Below are 10,594 nucleotides of genomic sequence, written 5' to 3'. Positions count from 1 at the left end.
CATTGTCAGCCACTGGTTGTCCACTAAAGGCTATTGATTTTCCCAGACTAATCAGTATTAGGATCCCTACAGCGTGGAAACAGGCCCTTGGGCCCAACAAGTCCACACAGACTTTCTGAAGAGTAACCCATCCAGACCCATTCCCCAACCCTATATTTGCCCCTGACTAATGCACCTAACCTACACATCCCTATGGGCAATTTAGCACCTCTTTGGACTGTGGGAGGAAACACGAGCACCCGGAGCAAACCCACACAGACATGGGGAGAATGTGCAAACTCCACACAGACAGTCACCCGAGGCTGGAATCGAATCCAGGTCCCAGGCGCTGTGAGGCAGCAGTGCTAACCACTGAGCCACCGCCCCTCCTCTGTCTGTCCAATTGTTCTTCTCACTCTTTGGGCTCTATCCCCACCTATTGTTTACTCCTTAACCCTTCCCCCAACCCTATCTTCTGTATGAAAACATTTTCAACATTTTCCTAGCTACCATTAGTTCTGAGGAAAGATCACTGGAACCTGAAACGTTAACTCTGATCTCTCTCCACAGATGCTGCTAGACATACTGAGCCCTTCCTGCAATTTCTGTTTTTGTTGCCAGAACATTACCGGAGTCTCTGGATTAACAGTCCAGTGATAATACCACACCTCCCCTATCTTTTCCCACCCACCTTCCATTTGGTTAGGTGTACATTACAGGTGTGATTAGGGTGCTGCTCCCAATCTGTGCTGACCTCCCCAAACTTACATTGCACAGATAACAAGGATAGTCTTTTTAAAAATTCATTATAGACCTCTGAATGTCACTCCTAAAGCCAGCATTTATTGTCGATTCCTAATCACCCTTAAGAAAGTCATGGTAAGCTGCCTTCTTGAACCACTTCAGTATTTGGAGTGTAAGGATAGTGGTCTTTACAGAGGAAGAACCAGGAGTATTACCCAGCAACACTGAGGGTCTGGCAGTATATTTCCAAGTCAGGATGCTGTATGTCTTGGAGGGAAACTTGCAGGGGTTGATGTTTCCATGCATCTTCTGCGTTTGTCCTTCTAAAGCATAAATGTCAAGGTTCAAATAATCCTTGGTGTGCTACTGCACTGCATCTGTGCATCTGTAGTGAAGGGAATGGATGTTGAAGATGGTGGATGGGATGCCAATCAACCAGACTGCTTTATCCTGGATGTTGTTGAGCGGCTTGAGTGTGGTTGGAATTGCACTCACCTACGCTAATCCATCACATTCCTACTCAAACACATTTTTGCTTTGGAAAGGCTTTGGGAGTCAAAGAAGTGAGTTCCTCGCTGCAGAATTCCCAGCCTCTGATTCATCTCAATTGTCATTTGCTTAAAGTCCCTGGATATTCCAAGGAGAGTGGAACAGTGTTAATTAATGTCCAACACTAACTGGCTGTCACTGAGGGAAGAACACTTTGGGATGTTGATCCGGTTTAGAAAAAGGAGCCGGGGGAATCCAAGATGGCAGCAACCTGGGAGGATCGCGTTTGCTGGGCTCCGCACCACAACATCAGCAGGACAGAGCTAGAACCCATCCCATCCATGTTACTGTGAGTAAAAAAAAAACAGTAAAAGAGCTACAGAACCTGAAAATTTTACTTACCTTTGTTTTTGCCGAGAGAGCGTGCCAGAGAAAGGAGGAAGTTCACTTGGGGCCAGGGCCGTGGCTCAACTCACCCAGGCGGTGGGCTTGCTTAATCACCAGGCCCTGGCTGCGGAGCTTGCTAAATCTCACAAGGTCCTCAGGAAGCAGATTGAAGAAAAAAATCGAGGAAAAGCTAGCCCCGGTTTCTGCTACGCTGCAAGACCTAGGGAAAAGGACTGATGAGCTCAAGCGTTGGGCCACAGGGGTGGAGGCAGAGGCTGATCCATCCAAGAGTTAGATTGAAGCCCTGGAAGCACAGGTCCATGGTTTGCTGGATCTGTTGGATGATCTTGAGAACAGGGGCAAAAGAAAGAACCTCCATGTTGTTGGCATGCTGGAGGACACGGACGGTGAGCGGCCAATGGAATTCTTTGAAAAGTGGTTCCCAGAATTCCTAAGTTTGAAGGCTGAAAAGGGAAGGATGAAGATTGAGAAAGCCCACCAGGTCAGGGCATGAAGGCCAGGAATGGACCAGCGCCCTCGCCCTGATCTGGTATGGTTCCATCATTATGAAAACAAACAGAGTCCTAGAAGCTTCCAGAGCCCAAGGGAAGGATCCGGGAGCGTTGGTGTGCGAGGGCTTCAGGGTCATGTTTTTCCATGACATTTCAGCGGCGGTGATTTGGAAAAGGAAGTCTTACAACAGCATCAAGAAGATACTGAGAGAGCTTGGGAACTAGTACTCTCTCAGCTATCCAGCGGTGCTTTGGATTAATTATAATGGATCTGTACGTTTACATGACTCGCCAAAGAAAGCGAGGAACTTTGTGGACATGCTGACTTAAACTGGACGATTGAAAAGGCACAAAAGGGGCTTGTCCTCCCTTAAAGAGGACTTGGTGGAGTCTTCTTTTGTTGGTAATAAGTTGCGTTAAATTTTGCTCAGGATGGATAAAGTATTTACCTTTAATTTCTAAGTTAGGTTATACTGAGGGATGGATGATGTGTCTACTTTTAACTTGTGTATATTACTAATCTTGTTTTTTCCTACCGGGTTTCCTGTGCTTGTGGTGCAACCCTGGTTAGTTGGAGTTGAGAGGGTGGTGGGGATGGTTGGTAGGATTTTGGGATGTGTAGGTGCCCCCTTTGAATGGGGGATTAAATTCCTCTAATCAGTGCCTTTGGCGTTTTTGTGTTTTTTCCCCAGTTTTGGTGTGCCTGTACGTAGTTTTTGCAAGTTTTGTAGGTTTGTTGGTTGTAGCTGTTTTAGTTTATGTAGTTTTTGTGTTTTGTGGACTTTCTTGTCCTGAAGCTCAGCAATACATAGCTCGCGTTCTCCCTCGCTGGAGTCTAAAAGACGCTGTGGAATGTTATGACTAAGAATGTGTTCAAGTGGTGCACCTGGAACATCAAGGGGAGTCACTTGCCCATCAAGAGGAAGAAGGTACTTCCCAGTATTAAAAGGGAGAAGGTGGATGTTGCCTTATTACGAGAAACACACCTGAATGCTACAGAGCATCTGGACCTGCAACAGAATGGGTATGACCCGGTTTATTTCTCATCTTTCAATATACGGAGTAGGGGGTGGCCAAAATTTTTAGGAAGAATCTCCCATTTAAGTTGTTAGAGTGCATTATAGACACACATGGGAGATTTGTAATCCTTAAAGCTTTGATAAATGGGGGAAGAATATGGGATCTTAAATGTTTATTGCCCCCTGGCCACCTCCTTAAGTTCGAAATGCACAGCAGGTCAGGCAGCATCCGAGGAGCAGGAGAGTCAACATTTCGGGCATAAGCCCTTCATCAGGAATTTCGTCAATTCTGCTGCTCCTCGGGTGCTGCCTGACTGCTGTGCTTTTCCAACACCACACTCTCGTCTCTGCTCTCCAGCATCTTCAGTCCTCACTTTCCTTCGAGATGATTTAACCATACTGCAACGTCTCTTCCAAGGATGCCCACCTTGGAGTTCTCCTCCTCATTCCTGATGAAGGGCTTATGCCTGAAACATCGATTAAACTGCAGCTACCCCACAGACTGGGAGGAGTGGGCCTCCCAGTTATCAAAAACTATCAACTAAGCTCATTGCTATTTTCTGTGAATGACTGGACCTAGGGAGACCCTCACTCACTATGGTTGGACATCGAAGCATCTTAGGCAAGATACCGCCTTAGTAGCTTGTTGTTCTTGGGCAGTTAAGGAATATTGCCATAGCCCAATAGTTATTAATACTGTTAAAGCATGGAGGGCAATGTGTCAGAGTGATGGAAATATCGGCAAAACATCACTTTTGACACCCATAGTTGGTATGCCAGGTTTGTAGCCGGGGATGATGGACTTGGGGCTTAAACTATGGGCAGCTAGGGGCGTGTCTTGCCTGGGTGACTTATTCAAGGGGGACAGACTGATGTCTTTTGACCAGTTGGCTCAGAAATATGAGTTGCCCAGTAGCGACCTCTTTCGTTTTTTTTTTCAAATTAGGAAGTTCATACGAAAAGATACCACACTTGTAACTGATTCTTATAGATCTGACACGGAGAAGAGGGTGCTGAGTGCTGAGAACATACTTTCTGTCAGCAATGTCTATCACCTATTGGGAGAAGTTCCCTCAGACGAGTTCAAACTGTTCTGTAAGATATGGGAGAGGAAGCTGGACGTTGAGACTTCTCCTGAAGTATGGGAGGATACCTGGGAAAATGCAAGGACAGACTCGATTTGCAACAGGAGCTATGTCTTGCCATTGAAGATTCTCCACAGAATCCATTTGGTTCCAGACTGTCTTTCAAACTTTAAAGTGGGAGCATCTCCAATGTGTCCTAAACGCATAATGAGTATGGGCATGCTCACTCATTGTCTTTGGTCCTGTCACAGGCTGCGGGCAAACTGGAGCGCTGTGGTAAGTGAAATAGAGAGGGTCTTGGGGTCAGAGGTGGAGATGGACTCAGTATCTCTTCTTCTTAACCCTGTTAATCCACTTCAGTTAGACGCAGACAAAAACAAACTTTTCAATATCCTCACTTTTTGTGCAAGGATGAACCTTCTGTTAGGGTGGGGGTCTGAAACCCCCCCACCCCGGGGCTGATGGGCTGGAATAAGCTAGTCATGGAACACATCTCTTTGGACTTTCTTACAAACATGGTGCACCATAAAACTGAGAATCTTGATAAGTTGTAGCGACCCTTTCTGGGCTATTGGTCTGCCATACTAATGAGGGCCTTTTTATGACGATTTTGCTTAATGAATCCGGTATCCAGAGAGGAGGAGCTACGAACACATTGAATATGTATAAACTTATGCTCTCGATGGTCGAGGGCTATTATTTTGTTTCATTGAGCTGTATAATCAACATTATCATTATTATTGTCGTGATTTATTAGTTAGTCGTTATTTTTTTAGTTATTATGTATTTATGTAATTAGTGCATTTCTTTGTATTGTTTTGTTCTATATTTGTTGTAATATCCAAAAAAAATTCTTTTTTTCCCAATAAAAATACATCAAAAAAAAAGAGCTGGGTGCCTCTCTCCAGAAAAGAGAAAGTTCAGAGCTGGCCTCATTGTGACCTTTAAAATTATGAGAAGATGGCTGTCAAGAGGATATGCCCACTTGTATGGGAAGTGAAAAACTGGGAGCAATCAACAGAGGAATGTCACCAATAATCCAAGAATAAAATGTCTTTGTCCCTGCAGTGCGGAACTTGCTACCATTTATAGACAGCATGGATGCATGAAAAAGAATTGGGAACTGCTCCCTGATCAGAGCTGTCATGGACAGCTAACCAAGTGGAGGGTGGGTGGGAGAAGATAGGAGAGACGATGGCCTAGTGGTATTGCCAATGAAAAGGGAGCTAGATGAGTGCGTGAAGGAGAAAGGAATAGAAGGTAATGTTGATAGGACATGATGCAAAATCCCCAATTCATCTGTCTGATAGACTGAGGTGAACAGAAAACATTGACCGGTTTTTTGTGTGGGGTGGCTCAGTGTCTCAGCACTGCTGCCTCACAGCACTAGGGACCTGGGTTCAATTCCACCCTTAGGCAACAGTCTGTGTGGGTTTCTTCCCGCAATGCAAAGATGTACAGGTTAGGTGGAGTGGCATGCAAAGTTTTCCATAGTCTGCAGGCTAGGTGGACTAGCCATGGCAAATGCAGGGTTACAGGGATGGGGTAGCGGGGTGGGTCTAGGCGGATGCTCTTTGGACATGAACCCACTGGGGTGCTTCCACACTGTAGGGATTCTATCATGGATGGGGCTTGTGTGGTGCATAGACACTGGCAGCAACATTTTGGCCAAACTACCTGTTTCAAAGCCACAAAATTGTATGGTCACCTATTTTCACCACTGTCAACATATGATGATATGGAGAAACAGATTACCCAGTGTAAACTCCCTAGTTGTCCTCAAAGGAGTAAAACTGGGCAAGTTCTATAAAGGAATATCAGTCATGCAAGAGAGACAAAACATTTATGTCTTCAAGTCTGAACTAAATTCCCATGGATCAAAAGCATCAAAGCTCTTCCAGCATGTGCCTGCATATTTATCATTGATGTTGAGTATTTCTGGATTGCAGGTTGTTCTGGCATAATGCGCGATTCGTCAATGTGGATTGACTATGACATGCTTGACAAGCTGTGGGCGATGTTGGATAATTCAAACTTTCTACTGAACAGGTATAGCAATTTTCTATAGTGACCTTCCACAGCGTGTTTTTCTCTATTGGCTTTACGTAACGTGATTTTCTATAGCGCGAGGTTGCAGAGGAACGTAACTGCCGCGTTATGGCAAACCGACCTCTATCAGCAGTCCACCCATACCCTTATCTTAAATGTTTACTCCCTCCACCCCCAATGTGCCACCCACGAGAAGCATTACAGCAATTCACTGAGTTATCTTCCAAACACATGACCTCTACCACGTGTGAGGACAAGAGCAGCGGACGTGCAGAAATGCCACCACCTGTATGTTCGCCACCAAGCCATACACTATCCCGATGTGGAAGCATGGGGAGCATTTTCTGATTATGGTTAAAGTGTTTGGTTGCGACAGGTCATGGCGCACAGTCTGTCATATTTTGGATGCCTTTTCTCATGCAGTCTCCTGCTCCTTACGTCATGAATTATGAGACCAGGCTGTTGGGCACGTTTCTTGGGGAATTGCAGGGCCCAGAGAAGCAGAAGCATTTGACTCCACTCGCCCACGGCTGGTGCCATGTTTAAAACCCAGCTGCAAACCAGGAATTAGCCCTTACTCCATGGTGCTCTTCATGATTACTCAACATTTGGTGGAGAGGAAAGGAAAAGGTCACTCCCCACTTCATGACAGGGACCTGTAAGTCTTGGTGGAGTGGTGACCAGTCCACTTTGGACGTCAATCATTTTCATTGCCGTGCAAGGTAAATGCTACTGTCTTCATGAGGGTGGCACTGGGGCTCAGTGGTTAGTACTGCCACCTCACAGCACCAGGGACCAGTGTTTGATTCCAGCCTCGGGCAACTGGAATTTGCACATTCTCCCCGTGCCTGTGTGGGTTTCCTCTGGGTGCTCTGGTTTCCTCCCACAGTCCAAAGATGTGCAGGTTAGGTGGATTGGCTATTCTGAAGTGTCTATAGTGTCCAGGGATGTGCAGGCTAGGTGGGTTAGCCTTGGGAAATGCAGGGCTACAGGGACAGGGGAAGGGAGTAGGTCTGGGTGGATTGCCCTTCAGAAGATTGGTGTGGACGCAATGGGCTAAATTGTCTGCTTCCACACAGTAGGGATTCTATGATCTTTTCTCTGCGACCTCACATTTAAAGGCTAGTACTCACTCTGGCACTGCAAACACCTTTTTCAGGTTTCATGGACTGCAATTCTCACTATTTCAGCAGCACGTCCATTCAATGGTTGTCAACCACCTCAAACTATTTACTCTTCCTAACCTCTGCACTTCCCACTCATACACTGGGGACACCTCACTACCTCTGGTGCATGACCACAAACTACTCTTCCATCCACTTCCATCATACTCAATCCCTCCCATTGCCTTATTGCAGGGAAATATGGATCACCTCTCAGACTGATGTCTCAACAACATCTCACCAGTCCTACCTGTTACCTGTGGACAGTGCTCATGACCTGGAGCTCTGACCGGCGCCTGGTCACTAGACTGCAAGAACATGGATTCCTGGACTCTGCAAAGGCCAAGTGTCTGACTGACTGCAGCCAACCTCCTGTTGTGAGATCAGACGAGGTCCTTGACTGACTGTGATGCTGCACCCAACTACTGGGAGTCTCACTTCAACCGACTCAAAACTGTGTCCCTTTAACATTCAGAAAGTGGAGTCACAGGTAGATAGGATAATGAAGAAGGCATTTGGTATGCTTTCCTTTATTGATCAGAGTATTGAGTACAGGAGTTGGGAGGTCATGTTGTAGCTGTATAAAACATTGGTTAGGCCACTGTTGGAATATTGCGTGCAATTCTGCTCTCCTTCCTATCAGAAAGATGTTGTGAAACTTGAAAGGGTTCAGAAAAGATTTACAAGGATGTTGCCAGGGTTGGAGAATTTGAGCTATAGGGAGAGGCTAACAGGCTGGTGCTGTTTTCCCTGGAGCGTCGGATGCTGAGAGGTGACCTTATAGAGGTTTACAAAATTATGAGCAGCATGGATAGGATAAATAGACAAAGTCTTTTCCCTGGGGTGGGGGAGTCCAGAACTAGAGGGCATAGGTTTAGGGTGAGAGGGGAAAGATATAAAAGAGATTTAAGGGGCAATGTTCTCACTCAGAGGGTGGTACGTGTATGGAATGAGCTGCCAGAGGAAGTGGTGGAGGCTGATACAATTGCAACATTTAAGAGGCATTTGGATGGGTATATGAATAGGAAGGTTTTGGAGGGATATGGGCCGGATGCTGGCAGGTGGGACTAGATTGGGTTGGGATATCTGGTCGGCTTGGATGGGTTGGACCGAAGGGTCTGTTTCCATGCTGTACATCTCTATGACTCTATGACATGGCCATTTGGCTGATGAACTTGCGTTGTGATGTAAGCTGCTGACACATATTGAAGGTGGGACATTGACATAGCATGGTGCCTTACAACGATGTGTCCAGCCCTTTGACTGTTAAGTGATCTGAACAATGACGTGTTGCCTGCTTCTCCTTTGGTGCTAAAATGCAATGCAAGCCACAGAGGCTGGCAGCTTGTTACAGATCATCAAAGTCCCTGTGCAACCAAGCAAGCAATGTGATGCACACAGGGATGGGCTGTCTCTGCAAGTCAGTGCTGAGCTCAGTGACTGTGTGCTAATAAAGCAGTGTGAGATGTGAAGAGGCAAGAAGCCTCCAAGTTTGCAGTGAAGTGGGTGAACATGACAAAAAGCCAGCTAAGATTCACAAGATGCATGCTGTGCAGGAGTAGGTGTTCCTAAACACAAAGCAGGTTGTAGATGTTTGAAAGTGCTGAAGGCCTGAGCTGGTGTCTAAGTCAGTCAGAGAGCAGGAACGATGGTGCAGTGAGGTTGATGGTTTGTCGATAACAACTTGGTGGATGAAGGGGTCAGGGAAGATGGTGACCCTGGAGCGCGCAAGGACTTTGTGCAGAAGAAGCACTTACTATTTGGCTGGGACAGGCATTCTGCAAATTGCAGCCACTCTGCTGTAATTACCTTGGTGAGGGAGAGGAGTCTTGGAAGTGATAAATAAACAACACAAATTGGGGTTTAAATGAGATGCAAATGCATGGACATAAGGTGGCCACTGCTCAATGGTGGGATTCTGAATTTGATGTTTATGGCTTGTAGGGGAGACTGGGAAAGTGTTTCTCGATACCATGAATCAGATTTTTTTAATCGTACCATATTTTCCCACCTTCTCCATTACTCATGCCACGCAGAGGAAAATTCTGCCCAATGTTGCTGTTCCTTCCCTGTCGTTGGGTTAAAATCTTAGAACTCTTTCCCTCACAGCATGGAGGATGCATACACTTCGGGGACTGTTGCGGTTCAAGAAAGTGCCTCACCACCATCCTCTCAGGATCAATTCACCACAGGGAAATAGTACATACATCTCGAAGATATTTTAAAACTCTGAACACCAGGCCAGGACTGGCACCAGCAAGTCTGGTTCGGTAATTGGCAAGACATCAGATTGCAGGAAATTCTTGAATGCGCAGACTTCATAGAAAAAGGGAGCATTACAACTTTTCAGCTTTGCTGTGACATCCGTAATTTTCTTTTTGCTTAATTATGTTTTCATTTGGGAGACGAGGTTTCACAGAAAATCTTGTTTGCAGGAAGCATTGTTCCATAGATTTATTTGGCGTGTAAGGTTTTATCTTGTAAAGTTGTGTCCAGTTTTCTCTGGGGTACCAGTTCAAACTCAGCCTCGGTGGAAAAGTTTTTGCCATCACACAAAGTGGACAGAATCACCTTTGACCCTGTTCATAATGGAACTCAGCCTGAATTTTAGTGAAAAAATACACAGAACAACACAGAGGATGGTTTGATGTGAGAGCTATATGGCCTGGACTGACACAGAGGAACAGAGATGCACTTCAACATGGAGGGGTTATCTTACCAATTGTCTTTTCAAAACTTTAAGGAAGAAGTGTTTCTTCCAGTGAGACCACTGTTTTTGGGTGCTGGTGGGGAGATGGTAGGCAGGAGGACCTCTCTACAAGGAGCTGTTGCTCCCAAGCAGGGAGGGAGGGCCAAGGAACATGGGAACAGGGGTAGGCCACTCAGCCCTTGGAACATGCTCTGCCATTCGATAAGATCATGACTGTGGCTACAGCTCCACTTCCCTGTCAGACTCTGCCCTTGGTATCTTTGCTTATCAAAATTCTATTTCAAATCTGCCTTGAATAAATTTAAAGAACTGGCCATCAACACTCAGAGGACGAAACCATGTTTTTGTTTAAAAAGCCAGTAATACTTAGAAATGAAGTTGGTTGCACTGGAATTCCATTCTGAGGTATACAAGATGGAGTCATAGAGTCATAGAGATGTACAGCACGGGGAAACAG

The 10,594-nt window shown here is 45.8% G+C and overlaps 1 protein-coding gene across 1 annotated transcript in view; it reads right to left on the bottom strand.

The window, feature by feature from the left end:
* Nucleotides 1–10,594, bottom strand: part of tspearb (thrombospondin-type laminin G domain and EAR repeats b) — a 76,832-nt gene that overhangs the window by 53,623 nt on the left and 12,615 nt on the right. The window lies entirely within an intron of this gene.

Source organism: Chiloscyllium plagiosum, chromosome 7, assembly GCF_004010195.1.
Source record: "Chiloscyllium plagiosum isolate BGI_BamShark_2017 chromosome 7, ASM401019v2, whole genome shotgun sequence".
Classification (NCBI taxonomy): Eukaryota; Metazoa; Chordata; class Chondrichthyes; order Orectolobiformes; family Hemiscylliidae; genus Chiloscyllium; species Chiloscyllium plagiosum.
The sequence above is the reverse complement of the archived record's forward strand: the minus strand, read 5'-3'. Positions and strand labels throughout refer to the sequence as shown.